The sequence below is a fragment of the Cephus cinctus genome, unplaced genomic scaffold (assembly GCF_000341935.2).
Source record: "Cephus cinctus unplaced genomic scaffold, Ccin1 Ccin1_scaffold1184, whole genome shotgun sequence".
Classification (NCBI taxonomy): domain Eukaryota; kingdom Metazoa; phylum Arthropoda; class Insecta; order Hymenoptera; family Cephidae; genus Cephus; species Cephus cinctus.
The window spans coordinates 597,849-622,934 of record NW_014333664.1 but is presented as its reverse complement, the minus strand read 5'-3'; the positions used below and the strand labels follow the sequence as shown (position 1 = coordinate 622,934).

At 34.6% G+C, this 25,086-nt stretch overlaps 2 protein-coding genes across 3 annotated transcripts in view; one reads left to right on the top strand and one right to left on the bottom strand.

The window, feature by feature from the left end:
- LOC107272547 (metabotropic glutamate receptor 2) overlaps positions 1-25,086 on the bottom strand; it is a 130,856-nt gene that overhangs the window by 94,660 nt on the left and 11,110 nt on the right. The window lies entirely within an intron of this gene.
- The window catches only part of LOC107272538 (UNC93-like protein), a 37,969-nt gene continuing 28,586 nt past the window's right edge, over positions 15,704-25,086 (top strand). The window contains exon 1 of the mRNA XM_015749781.2: positions 15,704-15,936. The gene's annotated coding sequence lies outside the window, so the exon portion shown is untranslated. The remainder of the gene's footprint in view (positions 15,937-25,086) is intronic.

The following is a 25,086-nucleotide window of genomic DNA, read 5'->3' as shown; positions in this document are numbered from 1 at the left end:
GGGGGAGATAAGATCAAATTTATTTAAAACTTGTTTATGGTATTTTTATTCATATGGTCTCAGCTTACAGTCTCGATGACTGCGGACAGTGTTAGGGTGATGGGTATGTCAGAGATGCAAATACAGGGAAGTTCCTTTTCCGTTATATTTGGGTCATCCCCCTTGGGATTTCTCTTTATTCCTGAATCAAACTCGTGTCTCAGTCTTTTGTCATATGTAAATTTTGAAAATTTCGTTATATACAAGAAGTATATATATATATATATACATATAGTTTTCAAGAAGGGTAGTTCTCAGGACTTTTTGTCTTGAGTATTCGCAGTTATGAGGACACTCAGTGTTTGTCAGGACGGGCCTGACAGTATCTTAATTCTAGGGTATGCTGTTAGAACTATAAAGCGGCACTCACACTGAATTTTCCAAAAACTTTTTCATGCTAGGCACTCGGAGTTCTGATGGGCTAAGACATACTTCTCTTAGGTTAGATTAGATTGGAACTCCAATATCACATGTCTCAAGGTTTAGTTTTTTTAGAAAAAAACACGTCGGCTTACTGTTATGAGTGCCATATATCCTCACAACTACCCTTTGACAAGTTTATATATATATATATATATATATATATATATATATGTATATATACATATACGTTATGGATCTAGCCTTAGAAATTCAAGTTGATTGTCGTAATATTAATCTTAACTTTTTCCCTGATCTAATATTTCCGTTTTATTATATTATTACGTTATACATATAAGTTAAAAGTACAATATGCTGTATATGTATATTATCCCCTTTAATAACTTTACGTATCACTGCAATTGTCCTTTAAAAATTCCATAGTAATTACAATGCATATCCAAGCAACGGTAAAGATACCTTGTCAAATCACAAATACAGCCTCTGGACTATCAATCGTGAAAACAAAATGTCTCTAATCACTACTACCTTTTCATATTCAACAAATAATATCCTTTGATTGGCAACTTTTTAGAAACTTATGTTCAATTCCTATTTGATTCGTATCGTCTTAAGGGAAGCAATATAAAATATCACCCTCGTGTAATCTCGAACGATCTGAAGAGTCTGGTCGTTTCAGAGAATTCGATTCGTTCACTAGAAACCATCAAAAATTCAATCCACGTTCAGTTCCATAAACCGAAACACTTCCGCCGACTCCCATTTACTAAAATTTTTTTCTTCGATTTTCTGCCGTATCAGCATTTAATTTTGTTCCTAAATAAATTCCGAAAATTAATCAAAATTACGGAAGAATTTCTTGTAATCGATACTTAAAAATCCAGCATCGAATATTTTCTATCGGTGATTTCAATAACATCTATTAAAATGTATATTCGATCCTTAACCGGTCATTTGACGTCTTAGAGATTACGCAATATATAAATCATGAATCTAAAATAAAAGTCTCACATGACCGGTTAAGGGTTAACCTCTAAATGGAGATTACCGTTTCTGATAATAATTACTGAAAACTTTGTAACCATCGAGGTAGGTACCCTTAACGATTAAGCTACTCCAATTCAATTATTTTTTTTAAGTGACGCGCATTAATTGTCCTGAAATAGAATTAAAAGTAAAACTGTCAAATAACCTTCCTACCTTCGGGATGGCTTTTGGATAATGAATTGATTAATTAAAATTCATTCGTCGAATGTAATTCAATTAATTGCTCGGATACCTTCGAGTGTTATCTAACTGTACTATTAATTAATATATTTTTGAAATTGAAAATGGAATTAACTTGAAGCTTTGATAATAATTATGTTAAAATGATATGATAAATATTAAGTCCGACGTAGCGCCAAAGAATTGGCTTCTCGTATTCTAAGTTGAAAGATTCTATTAATTGAAAGAAAAATAAAAACCGATAAACTTCTATGTAAAACAAAATGAAGCTTCTACGAAAATAATGTTAATCGGATGAATCTCAGGTATTTTCCAAGATATGTCTCGTAGTATAGTTTCCACCAGAATACTAGTTCTCTTTGAATTCGATGAAATCACAGAAAATCACTGGAGCATCAAGTCATGCTATCATTAATTACTCACAGTGAATAGCACACTGATGAATTCTGATTACACCTCACTGTGGAATAACACGTCAGGGTTAAAATAAAAAAAAGTACTTAATGAAGTAAAACATTTTTTTTTTCACGATCCTATTAAAATACACCTATTGGTCAGGTACGAGCATATGGTTAATATGTTTTGAATATTTCACTCTAAAAGTAAGAGCTCCAATGACTATTTACCAAAAGTAATTAACAGACATGATGATTTTCATCAGACAGCTAGTATACAAGTTCTAAATTCAAAGATACGTATATTGAGCATTGAAAATCATGTTAAAAAATATTTGAAATATTACTATAGAAAATTCAAAGCGATATAAAGTAATAGGATCACGTATCACTTAGAATTTTCGGATTATCATTGAAAATTCAAATTTTAATTCCCTTTTATTTATAAGAATCGCAAGTATGTCTGTGATAATCCACTTTTTCATTGGTATATAACACTACGTGAAAAAAATATTCTCCTTCGAGGAATGGATACGAAAAATAGGTCCTCTCGGATATTTATGCTTTGTCACGTTTCGCTTTTGAAAATGTCAAGCCGGTGAAATAAAACTTATAGGGTTGAGAAGGTAAGACGAATGAAGCAGTTACTTACGTAAAATTGACATTTTGGAGTCATCGATGATCGTTAGTACACTATACTCGAGTTTCATCGCAGTTCTAAAGGGGATTCGTATTCGGTAGCGAATAAGGGGTAGTTTGAAAGATAAAATGCGAGACAGTTGATCGCATATGACGAATAAGAAACTAGATGGGTTTTTTCATACGTATTTCTGTAAAGGTTATCCTCGGGTGATAGAGGAAAATCGTGAGATACGAGAAGGCAAAATAAAACCTGCCAATATAACTTGGTATCATAAACCGAAATTTACTGCCGACACGGTAGTCAATCGGACGTTTCTCTACGTAGAAAATGTTACTCTATCTTCCGAATCTTTTTTCACTTTTTTCTTCTTCCAGTAAACCTTTGTCGAGACTAGTAAATTACAGGATCTAGGATGCAATAGGAATGACGGTTTATGTTAAACTGAATGACGGGAATCGTTACTGTAAATATTTTATACGGTACCCATCTACGATTTATCATCTGATCCACGGATCAGCGGAAAATATAGTCCGATGTCGAGTAAAAAGGTAAAGTAAGAAATATCTAGGAATTATGGGGATTGAATCGATAACGTAATTAGTAGAAGTACGTTTTATGCTTTTATAGACATTTATAAATATCATTTAGATTACATTGAAATTTAATATTAAAAGTATCAGCGTAGTTTTTGGTTTATTTAGGCATCCTTTATACAGAACTTCAAATTTAGAGTGGTTGGTGAAAAATATATTTGTACTTTTATCTCGGGAAAAGTCAACATAAATGCCGTAAGAGCATTCCGTAAGAGAAATACGTCATTTTTACAGGTTTGGTTATACTAGTGTTAATATCGTGCTTAATCACTTTTTGATCTTTCATAATCAATAAGTACTGATGAAGTTGAGGCTTCTTCGAAATGTCACTCAAATTTGAATATTTCATTAATTTTCCAATGGTATTTCATCGAACTACCTTTCATCAATATGGCTGCGTTCCATTTTTCAAATTTTGCAAAGCTAACTTTCTGTCTTTTTCATTTTTTAAATTTTATTTTACGTGCTCGAATAGGTTTTTACTGTAAGGATAACATGTGAAAAATATGTCATGGACCATGTAACAGTTAACGTTAACGGCCGCGTCGTTATCTTGTTTACGTAAAGCATCGTCATCTTGCTTTACAGTAGCGCCTTCTATTTGTGTCATGAGTGTTCGCACGTGCATGATAAAGTGCTAGGACATGGACGTTATCTTTTAAAAAATTCACTATAAACGCATAACTCGACCCCATTCATGTAAAACGTGACAATTTTTAAAATTAAAAATACAAAATATTAAAACTTATAATGCGCTGATAATATATCAACTTCATACATATTTTCGAGTCAACGAAGACCACGTATAAATTTTCGGTAACGTAAATATGGTGAACTGATAAGGGGATACGTGAAAAATATTTTGAAGAAACTGCTGGGAACTTACAGTGAAAAGTTGCTATTTCACTTAGCGCACGTTAGTAATGTTTCCTATTTTTTGCTTAGCTTCGGGTATAGCTTCTTTTTTGTTGTATTTGCTACTGTTTCCGGAGCTCATGCACTTTCTTGCATTTCCGCAATAAACACGGCCAGACGCTGCAGGGCTGCTGCATCGGTGGCTGACGAACGTGAAATGGTCTACCTATATCGAAACGAGGTAAAAAGTAACGAGAACTGGGAAAATACCAGATGCAATAAGAATGTTCCATCCGGTAATTTTTCTCACCCCGGATAAATGACAGTTACCTACTGTATATACATATAGTATAAGTGAATATCTCTCTCACTTGTTTTCTCTCGAAATCGGTAATCAATCATTCTTCTACCTGTAAGAACATCAAATTTAACTTTCGAATCATGGTATTAGGGCAGCAGCCAAATTTTTTCGTCAAATTGTTATACGTATACGGAAGAGATATCTGACTGATAATAAAGTCACTTGATATCATTAATTTTCAAAATTTCTCTCGCTAATCAAATTCTTACAGGAGTTTTTGAAGGGTACTGAAAATCGTATGAATAAAACTAGCACGTATCGATCAATTAAATGATAGTAAAAAAGAAATCTTGACACGTGAAAAAAAGTCTGAATATTAAAGTCAGGACTGGTATTGAGAAAGTATAAAAAGAGAAAAATAAAAATACATTACGTTGAGTCCTTAAAAGAACGTACTAGATAAAGGGGATTTTGATATTACATCAAAAATATATTATATTGTGGGTTGGTTATACCTCTTGGCTGGTAGGTTGCGTGTAACTCATTACCATTTTAATCAAGGCTAAGAAAAAAAATATACATATAAGAAAGGAAACAAGTTTAAGCTAAGGAACACTCAAAGGAATTTTGATGTTGCTTTGTAAAATAAATCTTAACTTTCGTTTAGTGTGTCGTTGAGCTAAATTTCTTTTTTTTATCTGTCGGTTGATTTTAAAAGAAATTTTCCGTGAACTTCGTCACGAGAAAATAAAACGAAATTGGGCACGGGTTTTTGTGGCTGTGTACTCAGCAGGTGATGTTTAGCATTTTAGTAGGTACGGTAGTGGAATAAAAAATGCAAAAGTGGCACAAGGGATAGACAGAGGGTGAGGAAAAAAAATCCTTCTCGTCACTCAACAGGATATTGATCTTTACGATAATACACGGGAAGGACCCACGTTTTCTGCTCGTATGTATACATCGAAGGGATGAATTTTTTCTCGGGACGATATCATGTTAAGTGTGCCCTCGGGAAAGGGTGAAAATTGCTGGAAGAGGTTTATAGAAAGGGTCAAATAGCAGTTATGGAGACCTCCTATAAAACTCGCTATGGTCCTGCTGACTGAAAAACTATTATTTCTTCATATACAGGTATGAATTTTGATGGGAACGTTGTCATGAAAAATTGTCGATGCCTCTTAAAGCGAATGACGCCATTTTCTGTAAATAATTTCATATATAGATATAATTTGAAATTGAAAATTTCCACGATGCAATTGAACATTTATTAAGATTCTATGAATTGTCTGTATTCGTACAGGAATCTCCCTCTATACGACTTAATGAAGTGAAACGTGATAGAAATTTATTAGATTTACTGAAAATTCAATGCCTATCTCAAATAGCTGCACGGTACGTCGAATACCAAATTATTTTCCACACACCTTTCTAAATGTTCTTCGAGTATTTTTGTCCCCGTAGACTTCAGCCATTACACGCTAAGTCTATTCATTCAGAAGGCAAAAGCTCTCGCCTTAAAATGCCTCAATAAAAGACTTTATCTTACTAGGATATTCGTGCGGTCTGACTTTATATTCGCAATTCGATTTTATGAGGGTAGCACGAAACGAACATTGTCTTACATTCGCGAGAGAACTTGCTCACGTTTTTCTCCCACGTTCTTCACAAAATTTAAATTCTCCACATAAATTCTTCTTCACTTCGTATTATTATTAGACATTGTCATTCACGCTAACAAACGCATCAACCTTCGTTACAGTAACAACGCATTATAGAAAAATGTCAATTTTCACACACACGCTCCGTGTACAAAACATGAATCTCTTCGTGACTACTCAAAATGTTAAAAAGATATACACAAATTTGACGTAAAAATATTTAAATATTTTTTTAATTTATAAATATACCACCCGATCGACGCCACACCCCACGTGTACACGGAGCGTCGACGATTGAGAGTGGAGACTGTGGTCAAGCACCAATCGCCCAGCATCCCCACTCGAGGGGATCGACAAAGCTTACTGTACCACAAGTATCACACTAATCATATGCTGTACAAATATTACACTTAAAATTATTCATATTCAAATGTCACCAATCAAATTCCCGAGCTTGGGCTACGATCTTCATGATTCTCAAAATAGCACTTGTAACACGTAACAATGTTTACGACGTACACATGACGTTTTTTTAATATCCCTAATAATATTTATTTTGCACAAGATATTTCAAGAGTGGCTTTTGCTCGCGACTATCTACACGTATCAACCATATATGATAGTACAGTTGTTAGTACAGATTAATAAAGATTTGGTTTTGAGAGAAGATTGTATATGTATAATAGTTCATGCACTTTGTCGAATAGTGGAGAGAAGGTTGGCATGGGGGATGACAGAAAGAAATAGTTCTGAAACTCAAGGATATACATGTATTAATATCACGTACCACAAGGATCAGCCTCTGTGGAAAATACTGTTCGCTTTTGTCGCGCGATGCAAGCCGATGAGATGTCAGGGAATAAGATCGATTAACGATTTTCAAGCGAAATAGCCCGACAAGGGTATAGGAGCTTAATATCCCTTTTGCAAAGGTACAAGATACGAGATTACATAACATGCTTTCAACAGCCTCTGATGCATATATATATATATATATGTTTTCATATACTATATATCTACAAATGTATAAGCTTAACGTTGTTTGGATTTGATATTCTATTGGAGGCTTTTCGATATTTATGAACAACTTGAAAGAAGCCAGAAGCTTTTGTTCAATGAAAATTTATAACGTAATTGCATATTGTCGATAGGGATACCAGGGATGGATTCATTGTTTGTCGAATAAAGGATAAAAAAATTATTTCATATTTTAAAGTTTCTGAAGTAACTGCAATCTGTTAAATTAACTGCATGCCGTGAAGGTGTGCATTAAGCGGCAAATTTAAATGCATTGAATGACTATAAGGATGACAACCTTGATGTGGATTTTATGCTTAAGGGATGTAGAAGACAAAAACTTTATTAGCATTTATGATAAAGGGGGGATGGTACGTATTGATTTTATATATCATGAATTGAATAAAGAAAATTATTTTATTCGTACGTTTTATTAATTTGTATATATACAAGGGAAGGACACAGGTGGATAATTCAAACGGCTGTAGGGGAGGATTTGTATTTGGTATTTTTATTTCAAGTGACATACAAAGGGTGGGAAAACGAAAGGCCTGAGACAGATTAAAGTATTACTGCTACTGTCAAGGAATTCTTTGCTTTATTGATTCGCTCCAGACGTCGTATTGCCTTCGTTGTGGTTGGTTTAGAAAGAATATGGCGCAGAAACTTGTCACTGTGCAAAGAAAGTTGAGTGCTTTTTCTCTCTTTTTTTTCACTTTCGGAGATTGCAAAAGGCTCCGTAAAATTTAATACGCGTCTTTCGTCTCATTCGCTTAGGGAGAAATACAGCCGAATAGCGGAGAGACAAGATTACACTTACGCTATATATGTATAGTGTAGTATAAGTGAATTGCTATTACCGACCTTATATTAAATTTTGCACATACATCTCACTAACAGAGTATGAGCCACCGTTTGTTTTAAAAGAATGAAAAACGGTCTTTGCGAATTGTTACACATATTTATGTGCTGCCAAGAAATTCGTAAATGCAAAATTTTATACATCAGGAAATGCAACTATTTTATATACGTTTCAATGTTGTTCTAGAATATCGACAGGTGTCTCAATTTAAAGAAATGTAGTTATAATAAGCAGCATCTCTTGCAGCAACACAATGATTTGCCCTATAAAAATATTATTATAATTTTAACATAGATATGAATATAATTTCCCAAAAATTTTCCGCATCGAAATCTCATAATTATTTTCACATAAATTATTCAGAAATTATATCCTATATACTTTCTTAGATAAATTGGTTCTACGTTTCATATTGCGAAAAGCTTTGTTTTTTGAAACGTCGAGAGGATAAAATTCAATGACAGCCGTATCATCATCAAAAGAAACTTTTGACGAGGAAAAAGAAAGAAATGTTTTTTACTCTTTTTTTTAATATTATTATTGGATCAATATCAAAGAAACACGATGTGTCAATTGATTATCCCCATTAGATTCTACGTGTCTACCATTAGTTCTCAGGTCATTAACTGCCAAGAAAAAATGCTCATTCAGCTTCGAAACATTTCCACTAAATAAATCGGGCGACCTAAGAGAAATGGACTTTCCATTATAAATTGATTTAGCTAATCCTGCAACAAGGAGCCAACTTCAGCAGTAATTAAGCATCAATGAATCAACAACCACAAAACGCCATGCACCTAGCAGTACATATGCATTTTCAAGGACCAAGAAGTGTAACTCGATTACAATATATTTTTCTAAATGCATCTTACCATATATCAGTACGTAATCTGAATATGATTACTTTTACATTTTCGAATAATGCAATCCGTTATCAACCCTTCACACGTTTTCGTGAATTCTGATACACATCGACTTTCCTGATTCGTTTAGTCATTTGAAGCTGTTGAAAGCTCTTTTGCATCGTTTATAGCTTTTCGCGATGCACTCTCAGAAATGCATCGTGCGGTTTCCTACTCCGGAAAACCAGAAACTCCCCAATGCATACTGTCATTATTACGGACTCGGAAATTGATTAAATTTATACTATGGTCAACATTACAGCTTTAAACATGCATCTGCATATAAGTGCACTGTTCAAATTACTGATAACATTGCATTACACAAAGAGTCAAATGTCTATGAAATTTTGCAGTTAGAAACCAAATCGTTCTTAAAGTTGAAGTATGGGAAGCTGCAAGAAATTCTCAACGGCTTTCGTTTTTATTGGCCTAAGATATTCTGCAGAGAGCTTTTAATTAATCTAGGATTGTCTTCTCCATTAAGCTGACTGCTCAGAAAGTTTGCAATTTATGCAAGATTTATTACGCGTCGTATTAGTGTATCTAGAATGCAGTCCAGGCACCTGGGTCTAATGAATAATAAGCATCGTGTACGAACAATATAGCCATTCCCATAGAGTTGGCTTCAACGATTTAGTACTCAGACCTCGAAGTATGTAGTTTATTATAAGAAAAAATATTATGAGACAATGCATAAGTAGTGGAAGTTCAATAAGTTTGATTCAAATGAAGAATTGTTCTGTGAAATAATAAATGATGATCAAAATTAGGTTGTTTCGTAATAAAGATTGTTAGACATGGTAATCAATGTATTTTAAACGGTCCATCAGAACATGTTAACGGTAAGGTGAAAGATAATTCAGAAATTGAGTTTATATAACTACAAATAACCGTTCAATATATTTATGCGAATTATTTTTCCCTCTGTTTGACAAATTTTCTCCGAATAGAAAATAACGGCTGGAAGCTGTTGCGAATCGATACGATTGACAATGTACGCTTTTCGTTCCAACTGCTATTTCTGTCTGTCCTGCTATATGTATCTATCGGCCACGTTTTTCCCCTGACGAGCATTGCAACCATAGCACGTATTACTTGTCCATAGGGTCCTACCTTTGGGTCAAATCTCAAGGGAGCCTCTTATTTAATACCAAGGTAAGCTTGAGTCATGGTACTATCAATGACGTGCACTTGGTTAGAGACTCGACGGAATCTCTTAATAAAAAATTGTGTAGGTTGCAACGTTCCTGTCGAAATTCGAACCGGCGAAATTTCTTTATATAAAATGTTACAGATTGCAATGTTTTTTCTTGGAATTTAATATATAAATTTTCTATCCTCTGCTTTTATCTAATAATGGAATTACGTTTTGTATTATATATACATATATTATGGCATTTCTCTTTACTGTTTATAGCATACCGTTCGTGCAATATTTATTGTAAAAAAATTGTTCTCACTTATAAGTAAGACCTGTACACTCTTGATTAGCGCTGACTTTACAAAGCATTTCGAACGTCTTGCCAGTCTGTTATTATCGAGCAGCCGAGGGAGCCAGTTTTCGTATTCCATTAAATGAAGTAAATTGTAGAATGAAAACAAATGAAATGAAAACCCCTTTTCTCTAGTCACTTCAAGTTTCATATGAAACAAATGTCTTTAATTATGTTCATTTGCGTGTCCTTATTATACAACTCGCTCTGTTTATTATACAAAAGTTAAGAAGTTTTCCACACGTGTATCATGACTTCATGAATTTCCATAGCATCGCACTTCCATAATGTAATTTCATAGGATAGTAAACATCAGAATTTCTTAGATCATAATTCACTTTGACAAGTTAACTGTCAACAAGATTTTCGTGGGTTTCCTTGCTTCTTTTCAAGATAATACACGATAATATATACAGCAAATACTAATAAGATTTTCTAAATGAATAAGACAAATTTTCCAAAATTTTGGACCGTCTTTTCTTTCTTAATTTTCTCTTCTTTTTATATATAAAAATCTAATCTAATTAATTATTGAAAAGTCATTTCCATTCTGTACTTAAATTTCTCTGGTTAAAGATCTTTATATTTTCAAATCATATAAAATCTCTGCAGTCGTATACACGTTCAATGTTCTTCTTCAGCTTAATTTCCTCGTACGTACATCTCGAGTAATTGGCTATTAACTCTACATCCATATACAAGATACTTAAACGTACCTATATATGTATACCATTATGATATTAAGGTGAGTTAGGTAATAAACCGAAGTATCCATGTTACTCTCCGATCTTTTATTATACGCAGATTTATCTGAGATTCCTGAATTTAAGTTACACAATAAAAAACGTGACGATGACACATTGCAATTCATGAGAAATGCATTCGTTGGGAGTAAGAACGAATAAAATACTCGAATTTTGTGAATTAATTTGCTTGATTTTATCAAGATTTTTTCTCTTTTAAGCAATTACTCGACTAGGAAATTTGTAGGTTAAAAAAATTTCGTTCGTAATTCCGCAAATAATTCCTCTCGCTTTTAATTAGCCATCGAGACTATATCCTATCCTTTATTTTTCTCGTAATAAACGTTTGGTCCCATCCTCACGTTTTGCCTTTTGAAAATTTTATTCCTCAGTACCTGCCTCCAGTCTAAAAGTTTTTAGGGAATTTCATACGGCTATGAAAACTCTCTTATGGTTACTGTTACATAAATTCTTCATTTGTCTACTTTTGATTTTATTCAACGACCTAACTTCTCCGAGAAGTGCACTTGTTTTCGTATGACAGTCTGAGTCGAATTCGTGCCTGAATACATACGAAAGAAATACAACGTATAGCAGAACATTAATAGAACGTTCATAGCTAATGACTTTCGATCATTCCTTTAAAAAGCGTAGCATGGGAGATAGCTAGAAAAATTATTTTTCCTTGCTCAGCTAATAAGCCGAAAATCTTCAAAAAATTAATTGCCTCAATACAAGTAGAGTATAATTTTTTTTTTTCAAAAAAAGGTACTAAATTTATTGCATTACTGATTCGACATTTAGCAAGGTTCCAGCCTCGAATAAATTCAGTGGAAAACTAATAGGTATAGGCAAGGTAGCCAGACTGAGAGGTACATGTTATAGAATGGAATGGATATTTATGTACATTCACTCTGTACATATATACCAAGTAGATTTCCAATAGAACTTAATCTTAAGATGAAATTCCGTTGATATATATACGAGACTGCCAGAGAAGTTGAAGTTATTTTGTCCACGTATACTTTTCCTCTATCCGCACAACTTTCGCAAAACTCATTCGTCTTATTTCAGTGATTTTCGATCAAAAGTACATTATTATTATTATTATCGTTATCCCTTTCTACCAAACTTTTTTCAAAGTTTATCTCGTTGCAATCCTAATTTTATGTCACTTCAGCACAGACATTGCCAATTAAAGCTTTTCAAAAATTTTAATCACGCGAATCCACATCCCAGTAATATTAAAACACGTAATGCAATATACCAGAGATACCATCCATCATTATCAAAGTCAAGGTTAATTTGGTTGACCAGACCAGACATGGTTGACCATCGTTACAATATTATCCTTACCGACGAATAAATAGTTTAGTCAAGTTTCTTTGTCTTTACAAAAAAAAGCTTTTATTTCGCTTCCACAGAAGAAATCCTTCTGTTCGTATTTGTTCTAGAGGAAAAGCAAGACTACAGTCTTTTCGATACAAAATGCTTCTTTTTTCTTATTCTTTTCTTAGTTCTCGTTTTCACGACAGGCATCATATCCACGTGGCGAGAGAAGAACAAAAGAGTCAACAACGATATGATTCAAGAAGAAGAACAAAAACAATGGCCAATCGACCTAAGGGATTAGCTATGTGGAAGGAGTCATGGAAATCCGCCTACTGGCTCCCATTCAGTGTGATACAAAGAGACGTATGTATCTTGTTCTTTGTCGGTAGTAAATGGCGTAATACGTAGTCAAAGTAATGATACAGGTTTATGAGAGGATTTTCAGCTGTGCCGGAAAATCCTGGCGAATTCTCTCAGGAGATTAGAAGAACGAATATTCAAGTGGCATCGGAATACGAAGTACGCGTCAAGTTCACTTGGTATCATCGTTCTTAAGATCAGCTAGATTATAACGTTCAAACATATTTGAATAATTACACACTCGCGCGTCTACCTTCCTGCAGTATGTTTGAATAAGTTTAATTCCACGCCCGACACTTGGAATTGTTTAACTTGTGAGCCTCATGTCTCATGATGAGTTTTACTTGAAAAAGCTTAACACTGTCGTTTTGAAAATGCGACCTCAGCATCGCCATACAATTTCGTCACCTTACTCCCCCCACCCAATCAAACAACTTTTGTTCTAATCCTTTTTTTTCGAAAATGCATTGTTTTAGAGTTACTTAGCTGGGAAGTTTTCAAAGGAACACACGGTATATATATATACACACAGATATACGAATGACAAAGTGTACGACCAAAGGAACTAGTAGTAATGGACTTAGCTCGTTTTACGTTTCTACGTAAATCCACTTTACACACGTGTATAAAGTGCACTCTTATTTTTTTAGTCTGTTTGCAACAAGGCAAAACGAGAAACGAACGATTCTCAAAGAATATTCAAGTGCACGAGTCCGTCGTTAAGCTCACGACGAAGAAGCTGGCAATGAAAAAGACAGACTTTAACTAAGACTTTCTTGCCTGAGAGAAGTCAGGCTAAAATTTATGAGGTCATAAAACTCGAAACGGGACTCTGCACTAAGCAATGGACGTAGGTACCATGGAACTGGACTGTCCTGGCTAGCCAACTAATTTCAAAAGATGTACGGCTAATTCGCACATGTGGAACTTTTGGAAGTCGGTCACTGAGATTGATGTGTAATATTTTTTTTATCTTTAGGAAAGATACCCTTGGATATTTATATTTATATAGCAACTTATGTAAAGCACACGACTATACGTAAGTTCTATATTTTTATTTAGAAACCATTAAAGTGCATAAATCATCTTCTATAGGGTTGTACGTATCTTATCTAAGTTGAGTATATTTTGCTGTTCACATATGCATGCAGATGATTACGGTAACAGTGCTTTTTTTTATGTGTTTACCGGCATCTATAACGAACTTGGTGATTTTCAATTATAGTGTACCTTAGAAATGTCTAGCCTTTTAGCAACATATCTTTGTGAAAGGGAGTGGCAGGGGTGAAGATGATAACGCGACCTTTAACCTGTAATTTTTCTTTTCTCTACTTTTACTCCATATGGATTTTCGCTTAGAGTTTTACGAAGTAAATTGTGATAAGTTTCGTGCTCGCTCAAAACCACGTATTGAGGTTTTACATTGCGGAAAGTTGACTGTATGGTAGGCTGAAGGTGTAGTATCCTTTGATTTTCTCCCTCTGACTCGTGTAACGGAATGCAACAATGCATGGGATATATGGTGAAAACCTTTTAGTAATATTGCCGGTGGTAGGTGGCTTTCAGAAGACGATGGCGTCCGCCATACGTGTTCCATGTAAAGTTAACGAAGAAAGCAGTATCGTGAGAAGTGCTTTCTACGTTATCTCGAGAATGTCTTTGATCTCTTGAGGAATAAAGAAAAATGTCTTTGCCAGATTTTAAATATATTTACGAATTTTTGTAACCGCTAAGAAAAAATATATATACGTTATTTCCGATTACGAATTCAGTATTATTGAGTAAAATTTTACTGTGCAAGTTAGTTTTTAATTTAACTTCCTGCACTGACTTTATGTACATAGTAATTTAATGTAATTACAACAGTTTACATTAAGACTCGTAAGAGTCATTATTTTTACAGCTTTACACAGTAATCTCATATATTTTTATAAGACGAGGTAAATGATAAAAGCAATCTTAATTTTCATCTCGATTAACGTTGATTAAAAGGATTGATGGACTGATTAATCACTTAATCGAATTACCCTTTCGGGATTTATGTTAGTTTTTACACGGGTACATCAGCGTACAAGTAACGGCTGATTAAAGAAAACGTATGATCCAGGATTTAACCCTGTAAATACCTTACGTAGGAAATCTTTGATCTGACGACGCAACGTTAGGTTAAAGGTTAGAGGCGCAATGTTCAATAATGTATGAACACGAGAATGTCAGATGTACATAGATATCGAGAAAAAATTTTCTTCTTGAGATCTGATCGTTGTCAGGAACATGAAATAACTTACGAACAATGTTTACGTAAAATAAAAAAATTTCATCAGAACTGTTCAAAATTAAAAAAAAACAGTATCTCGCAGTTTATATATGCATTTGCGAATGAGATGTTGGCCAAACCTATTGTTAATACACAAGGAACTTATGAGATGGTAGGTTGTTACATAGGTCGATATGGTTTACTATGTTCATTGAAAATTGTATAGAATTGTACATATACCTTTGAACATAACAGAATCCATTTCACTGTGACTTTTAGCACGGTGTTCAATATATCAGGTTTCTCTGTGCATTCAAGTTTTCAAGTCTAAAGAATGATTACCCAGAGGTACGTTTGCACTATGAAGTTTTCCCTGCAACCTGATACGCGCTGTAATATTGCTCTACTTGTCATCAATACCTCCATTTCGATTTTGTACGATGAATACGATGTGCGTTGCATTTATTGTTATGGAGTGTATCGGTTTATACGCTGTCAAAACATTATCAGCACTGAGCATGAATGCGGCATGGACAGATATCTTTGGCGAAGGTTTATCATTGTTTTGACCTGTGTGCTATACTATGTCTGTTTAACGCAGTGCCAGGAATGGTTGAGGTTTTTTCTTGTCAACCGTCGCCAGTATCGATTCAGTTCGCGCGCTCCTACAGACCTACCGGCTGACGCTTAATGCTTGGATTGTGCCGTGAGTGTGATTAATGAAATGGAAGATATTAATTATTTCCCCCGTGGAATTAGTCCAAGTGAAGACAGTGTTGTGAGTTCTCGAGCCTTTAACACCGTGAGAATAGCCATGTTGGATGCAATATGAATACTAACTTATTTGACAAAATGGAAATACAGTCCTGGAGAAGGCGGTGAGTACGCATAATCGATATTTTTAATTAGGCTGCTATGCTTGTCTGTTTACGAAATTGATATAATGTATACTGATTATTTTGTATCTTTGTTTCTTATATCCAATGCGAGACAAAGAGTCTGGAGTAGCTCGCGGCGATTCTCATATGTAAAGGTATAAATCTGTCATAGAAATTCAATAGTAATGGAGCGACTTGAAAGTGGTAAGAAGACTTAGTGCAATTTGCATTAGTGAAGAAACCACTTAGGGAACTAGAAGTCTCAACTTTATCGCCGGATTGAGAATCGAATTTAATTTCAACATGGGAAAGCTTTCTGCTTCTTTCAATGTAAATTGGCAACATGCGGTGAAGTACAAAGCCAGAGTCCGCGAATACTTTGTCATTATGTTGAATAGCGAGCGAAGACTTGGCGTTTCTTCCTGGAAGCATTTTGCAATGGATACTTCAAAGTCTCGTACTTATTTCCGGTACAAGTTTGATATTCTTACTTCACTTGGAACTTCTACTGGTTTCCTTTTAATTATGTAAACGGCTTGAAATATCAATCAGGGGCGCAGATATTAGTGTTGCTTTGGTCGATGCTAATTAACATTATGTGTATATTTGAATTTTCCCGCTATAACCACGGCGGGAATTATCAACATTAAAAGATCAGTAAGCCCGTCTTTCTCGTATTTCCTCTATAATTATCTTGTGTTGTTGTCACTGAAATATTTTGAATGAAATATCATGTTTATTGTGGATCTATCTAAAGCCCGCGGTATCGTGCTAAAATAGCAATATTTTTAGTATACGGTTATTAAGCCATAACTTGTTTTTGAGATTAACCGACTCGTCCAAGATATCGGCCGAAAAATACAGACACGACCATAAAGTTTCTTTCTTCATATCCGTAGTAAATTTAATTCCAGACACTTTTCCCCAAAGCGCATTACCCTCACGTTGTTGGTAGACGCGAGATGGTAAAGCGAACAAATATAAACCAGCGAACAAGCTGGAGGAAGTACTGACTTTTTTTTAAAGACTTTAGCAATTCCTTCCATCATATTTACAATTCCTTCATAATTTAACCCATCAAAGCATCGCGAACATTTTAAAGTTAATTACAGACAAACCCAATAATAGAAATAATATACAGCATTCAACCCTTAATTGTACAGAGTCCTAATATAGCGATTAATAATAGAATTATTGATCTTGACTCATTAGAAATATATTTTTTTTTAAATTCGAATAGCTTTTCATACGTATTACAAAATTTCTTTAAATAAAATATTGCCACGAATGGGCCTTCGCGGTCTTTCCTTAAAATGAAAAATATGTCAATTTTTTTTAAGATTATCAATAATCAAATTTACACCTCGTGGATACATCTAAGACGTCCAACATCTTTTGGTCGAGTAATTTCGACTGGATGGTAAATAGGGAAATCTCAATGTTCCTACAGGCTGGGATTCAGCAGTGACAATCCCAATTTATCACAGACTAACCACTTGATATGTATAAGTAGCATAGTATGGTGGGAGCAAGTTCTTTTTCATTCACGACGTCCAGCATCCCTTTCATCTATATTCGTGGTATCTCTCTCCACGAGCAGCATCCCTTGGACAATAATCGTTCCGGATTATTAATACTTTCAAGCTGCCTTAAGGTACGAAGCTCCTTAGTACATATCCACCCTTAAGGTATTGGTACAGCGGTTAACCTGGTCTCGATATCTTGAATTTATCTGGTGAAGCATCCTCTGTATGAACCCTCGGGCGCAACTCACCTGTTATGCATTTTGCCTTATCGGCTTGGGGCGTGAATTACTTTCCTACCCCCGTAATCCTTGAAGAGCATCTTCAGGCTAAACATTACCACCCCTACCTTCGTTCATCACCTGCACTTTGACATCAATGCAACATGTGTGCTAATGATGAAACTTTCATCGCTGACTATCTGATTAATCTTTGTGTGGCAAGTAAGAATTTTGGGAAAATACGAAAATTTATTTTATGGTACCATTTCGAATTAATTATACCTTCAGGTATCTCGTTTTTGTCGATTATAAATTAGTCAAAGGAATCTGCATTAAATTGGTATGTGGTAGATTGATTAAACCAAGGCGGAGGGTGTGAAGACTGATATACGATAATAGGATATAGTGGTTACCCGAGCCGTATCAAATTCTACGAGTTATGATTTATGATCGTATAATCTAATTTACCATTTCAATTTTTGCCAGGATTTCGGCTAATTAGCGTTACAAATAAATTGGGACGATAACCAGGAAAGGTTAATGCGTATTAAGAATTTAGCTATGAGTAATTTTCGATTGTTTTACAAGTGTGTGTAATTGCAGGTAATTTTTGACGCGCACTTGAAATTTGTCCTACAGGTACTTTAGGTGTAGAGGGTTAGAAGGAGGAGAAGGTTGGGGTATTTAATTAGTTTCATTCGTCACACGTTTACGTACGTTTACGTACTCTCGGTACTTATATAGAATAATAAATTGCCAAATATATTCGGCACTTTGACCGACATATTTGTTGTTTATTTAACGAACAAATTTTTACATATATCCTTTGGCGCAAATAATATTGCAAATTTAATGTGGATAAATAACTTTTTTAATAACCTCGTTCTTTGGTAAGTGTGGATACGTTGTTCTTTTTCCCGTCAACTTCAGAGTTTTATATTTATAAAACACTGTGCTGGTCATATGTTTAATTTTGTAATAATTTTGTCTTTGATCTGCTGCGTGACGCTTTTGCAAAATTGGATGTTATTAAAATACCGTGGCCTCAGAATATCCCTGTGCGATAGTTGGAAATCATTGGGGTGTCACGTGGAGAAAAAGTTATTTGTCGGTAAATTAAAAAAAATTGTTTAAAATATTTTATTCACAGTGATAACTCAGGTGGAAGAGTGAAATTCGCGGAAATTCAAAAAATTGTATAATAACATATATCATGATACTTAATTTGCAGAAGCGTAGGGCAGGAATGACGTGGACGTAGGAAATGGCATTAAGTGATATGAATGAAGTTTCGCGTTAACGTTATGACGCCATTAAAATTTATATAGTATGGTTTTATACCGTAAATTATTACAGATAACACGCTGCGAGAATTTCAAGAGACTTAGTCGTGGCGTATTTATTTTTTATTTTTCACGATACAGCCCCTTTAGGCTCCGAATTAAATTCACGTTAATTATTGTTGGATCGAATGTTTCAAATAACCAAGATTCAGACGGGGAAAAATAAAAGTGCGACGTCAAGAGACCTAAGCTCGAACAGTGAAGCGGAAGTAGTGATTCCGTGATACGGGAAACAAGAACATTGGGTCATTTTAAAAATTTCTTCCACGGCAAACTATACGTATATGGTACACTGTGAGATGCAATCTTCGTATAGAAACTCCTGTAAAACTTTCATTCACATTTTATCCAAGATGAAATAGTATCTTGGTGACGTGGAGTTTTACGTGAGTACATACGTAGTTACTGAACAACTTTTCTCGTAAATTTGTACAACGAGTTAACTAGTAGCGTACTTCGCACATTCACTCGAATTGGTCTTTTGTTGTTATATTAGGTTAACATTTAAATTGTCAGAGTATAAAAGTTCTGCCTCGAGTCGAAAAATATCAACCGAATTTTGGAAGGGGAGAGGGGACGTTTCCATTGATTGGCAATACAATATATCTATCCGTATATGGATATACGCAAGTAGTTAGAACTAAGGTTCGATGAGATTTCAGTAAAATGGAAGAAGCTGCTTTTCTTATGCTATAATATACTATATGTATTTATGTTTATCTAAGGGCTACTGCGGGGGCAATTACTTCAATAAATCAAATACTCTAAGGACTTATGGCTGTTTTGGGGTCGGACCTCGCACAAATTCCAGTTTATGGGCTGGTTTGCGAACTGATAACAAAATATGCACCCTTAAGCAATCTATTGACAAAAGACACCCTGAATTTATCATTTTGGGACATGTCCTCAAAAATATTGCTAGCAAATATAATCATAAGGTTAGGATCATAGTTTGAGGATCATTCTCAAAATATACACAAAACATAATCTTCGGATATAATAGTACACAGATAACGTGACTTCGTGGAATCTTTCTAAAAGATTCTTTCTGCTAAAGTGAAACCGTTATCACGAAATTAGCTAGGGGCCAAAAATAATGTACTGAAAATGGCCATTTCTTTAATTAATTTTTCGTATTTTCATTTTGATGCTTATAATTCCTTGGAGTGCCTTCGATTTTTTTTTTAACTAGGACAATCATTTTCGCATATGCTTCATTCTTGCGAGCATGATAAATAACTGCATTAAAAAAATTTGAAGCACAAAGTAGTTTTTTTCCATCGTGCATTGAACGTAAGCATTTCCGAATCGAGAACAGATCAAACTTTATAAAGACCGTGTTCGTAAAAAGTAGTCCTTTTTTTAATAGACATTGCAATAGTTGATCCCATGACTGCCATTATTTAATTTTGATGGCGATAAGAAAAATAATTAGCTTCCAGTCACTCGCATCATACCGAAGATAAGAAGAAACAAAGTAGTGCAAGAAAGAGCCATGAGGTTTGCGTACTTTTCGAATTTTCTTAGAAAATGGAAACGCATAATCAAGTTCCAGATAGTATACGTTTTCCTCGTTCGCCGATGTAAGTAATACTTATATTATATCGTTCGAAATAGTTAATAAAACTTTAAACAAGAAATTGCGTTGCTGTATTATTTTATACGAGAATTTTTCTATTCGAATATTTACCCCTCAAATATAATATAGATATGTAAATACTGATATATATGTAAATATGTCTTCGAACATTGTAATTTAACTTGAATTGTCAGCAGGTTATATCTATATCGTGTAAATCAGCTTAGTTGTATATTCGGTAAATCGAAAAGCTTCACCTTCGTATACGTTACGTAGAAATAGATTTGTACCTCACGTTATTGATATTGAATATATACGTGTTTATATTTTGCATAAAACATTTTTGATGTAAAACGTCGTTGATGCTATTCTCATGGCACTATGACTTTGGCTGATATTTTTTATTAAATTTTATAAAACTTGAACTGCATACGTTGAACTGCGTTATCCTTTTAAGAACCATACGGACACGTACATACGATATATTTCTAATGTGAAAATAACTCAAGATGCGTTACAGCTGTCGTAAACGTCAACTTGTAATAAAACGCACAGATGCACCTGTATGCATCAATAGTATAACAAGGGGAGTTCTGGACACAGCATCTCATATGCTGGAATCCAAAAAAATCTGGAGTATTCTTCACATCACGCGTAGTTTAATAGATAATATTTAATAATAATTTTTTCGAGTCTTTCCGAAAATATTCCAAATCCTTATGCCACAAGTTCGCTGTTCTAGAATTTGAAGACTTTCGAAGTGCCGGTAAAAGTCGGTGCAGGAATCTACTCCCCTCTCCTGTTATACTATTTGCGTCTGCACATGTGCACTGGTAAAAAAGAATGCATTATTTCGTGCCTGGTTTTTTGTGAGTATAAGGGCTCGGAAAATGCTCATTCATGAAGTCTTATGTGCATACGTGATATATCGAGCTTCACATATTGTTATGAATATATAAGGCAAAATACAAAGGAAATCATGATGGGATAAGCTCTGGAGTTTCAGCGATTCACAGAATCAAGTTTGAAGGGTACGAAAGAGAATTTGAGTTTCTGACATTTTATATGTGTTTCTGAAAAAGTTGGAATGAAAGTGGATAAAGGAGTTGGCGGGAAAATAAATTAGGATATACTTTTGAAAATTTAAAGAGGGTTCTTCTACGTGCTTTTTCAGCTTGCAGCATAAAATACGTGATACCTTCAGTGAGACTTTTAATTATGAAATAATATTTTCGAACATAAGCCACCAACAAACCAATACATATAGTTTATCAAGGCTTTGATCAAAATGTGCCATTTTTATTTCTTAAGTGGTTCGCGTTACCAACTTTTCGAATCCCCTTGTGCTAAATTATTCTCATTGTCAGTCACGAGACGTCAGTGCTGGAGCATGCTCGGAGTTACGACTTCCGGTTCGGCTTTGTTCTCCTGAATCGCTTCAGGACTCTTTACACTCTGGATTCTCTGACTTTTACCCAATTCTAGTTTTTTCTTCCTTTCCACCCTCCGATTCGACCCTCTTGTTTTCGTACGCTTTCATTTCTTATTTTATAGATGCACGTGCATTTGGCGGATAATGACTTTTGACATGACGTGAAAAATTTTCGACAAGTTTCCCATCGTTATTTATCTCGTTATCAGAATTGCTTCATAAATTAAGACGACGCTTATTCACTCTCTCGTTATTATGATAAGACCTTCTTTCTTCTTTTGCTGTGAAAATGAAAAACTTACACTGAACTCGTAAAAAGTCTTTCTTCAGTTTTTCAAGTGTCTTGCAAAACCTAACAGGCACACATATATCACTGTTCCTTCTATATCTTCGTTTACTTCTGCCTTCGTATTCCTTTCTGAAATTTGCTGTACCACGACTTTTTGAAAGGTCCTCGGAGAAGGGGTGGGAATTTAATGTATGAATAGAAAGAGAAATCTAAAAGAATATCTAGGAAAGTTGAGTAGTTTTCCCTGAACAGAATAACAGGCTTATATATGCAACGATGTAAAATTAAAAATTTTTACCTAAATCTCCATAAAATTGTGTTATTTATATATCGATATACATATTTCTATATTTCTCGAAGACACGTGTTAGCGGTTTCACGCATGCCAATGATAGTATATGAAAATCTTTATAGTTCATTAAATTTGCAATCCCGGCAAGATTAATGTTAATATTGTTCATATCCTTCGAAATCACTCTGGTGCCACTGGGCCAACTTTTATGACCCTTGAAAATTGACTACCACGATATATGTATACGTTGTATACGCATTTATATATATTTGATATATATATCTATATTCGAGAAACTATTGTTCACTTTTTCTGTTCATTTTGTTTTCTTCAATCCCACCTAGAGTATAATCGGGATAATGAAACAATTATAATTGACGTGCGATTCTCGTCGACGCATACGGTTTTTGATTTTGTATATTTTTCTTCTCTTGCTCGAACTATCTCTGTCTTGACTGACTGTCAGTTTAACGGACCACTGGGTTACATGATACGAATAAGATTTCGCAAAGGATTGTAAAATGTGCTTTGAAAGTTTTCTTTGACATTGTCTTTGAAGATATCACATCCACTTTTTTCTTTCAAAGACACCATCAATGCATTTGCATAGTTTTTAGACGTGACAAATCATGCTGCTCTTATCTTTCGTTTTTTTCAAGATTAATTTATCAGAATACTCATCCATTAATTTTGTACATAACCGGTAACGAAACTTTAATCCGAAAATAAAAGTAATCCCCGCGAACGGGGCGAGTCTTATCGTAATAATCGGAATCTTCCCCTCTAATCCCATTAGTTCCATTAAATTTGTAACTCGAGCCTACGATGCTGCAAAATCTGTTTTTTCCTCGCCATTGCCCAGCGCGTTTCAATTGATTTAATTAGAACGGACCTAACGCGCGGGTTAATTTATTGTCGAATTTTTTGCAGGCTCGCTCGGATGATATGTTAGACAAACGAAGGTAATAGGTCTGACAAGGGAATAAATCAGACCCTAATCTGCAGATTCGGTATGGACCTACGTGAAATTCTCCATACATCGTTCCACGATGTTTTATCTTCAACAGTTACTTGAGGGAGTGTTTTCTAAAGCAAAAGAAATATCGTAGACATTTTCGGGATTAATGAACTCATGAATACAGAGATCGTCGGATCGGATCGCGAAATCGAAAACAGGGTGGTGGACGATCGGATATGATAATGACGAGGAGAATAACATTATGTTACATTTGTTTTGTCCACTACGTTCGCGCTTTATCGGCATAACCATTAGCATTACGTTACGAATGAAATAAATAAAATTCGTTTGTATAATACAATTTCTTGGAAAAGTGCTGTTGACAATTTTTATGAGTTTATACAGTGTGAGATAGATATAAAATTAAGATAAGCATATGGTTGGATAATGCTTTATTGTATTGCATGAACCTAAGCCGAATTTGGCCTTTGAGCAAGCTATATATTATCACGTTATAAGTTTATAACTGAACCCTAATTCTGTCTGCAGTCGATTTACGAACCGGATAGAATACAAGGCTTTAGCTTAGGCGCGATATAAAATGCAGGAAATCTTTGCAGACAGAGGGATGGGGTTGGAAATTTTTATTCCATCCACGGATAATAAAATTGTTTCATTGTTAATTCGTCATTCGTGTAATTTTTTTTGTTCTGACTATCTGTACCGTACAAGTTTTTCTTTGTGTTTCCTTAAGCTGCTTTTCCATGGGACGTATTGTTTTCTGTTGAATTGCTATGGCGTTATCCCTTCGTTCTAATTGCAAAATTCCAAAGCCCTTGTCATCCTCCACTGGGCGATGACCTGATATTTCGCGGATTTCATTTAACTGGAATCCAACGTTTGCGCTCGTGAATATTTGTCATCTTGTAATTCGAATAGTGCCAGTATTTCAAATTTCAATATGATTCATTTTCCTTGGAAATATCTCTCGTTCAATCGTAAGCTTATAGCTTTTAAGGAATTTCGATTTATTAAAATTCTTTCCTTCGGCTACAGTCTCAATAGCAATACTGAATTTTCAGTAATTTGATCAATTTAATTCCACGATAAAATTTCAATTCACACCAAATACACGTGGTGAAATTTTTATCAGAGCGACGGTCAATGTTTTCCTATCGGTGTGTGTGCATAATTAATTCTATATTGTGTATTCAGCAGTGTCGATCAATTTGCTGGTCCAGTAATTTGCTATAGGATCTATACAAAGCTGACATAGTTGTCCGCTCTTATCGCGTTCGCGTAATCCACGTGACAGGATACTCGATACCGAAATGCTCGATTGATAGCTGAAAACTTTTTCTATTTTAAAACATATGGCATATGCCGGCGTACATGTCCGTATAAATTTATTTTCACTCGGAAAGTATAACCCGAAAAGCGCCATTCAGCATGTAGATATATCTGACCTTTGAAATAACAATATATAATTTATTCCATCATGCATAAGAAGCAG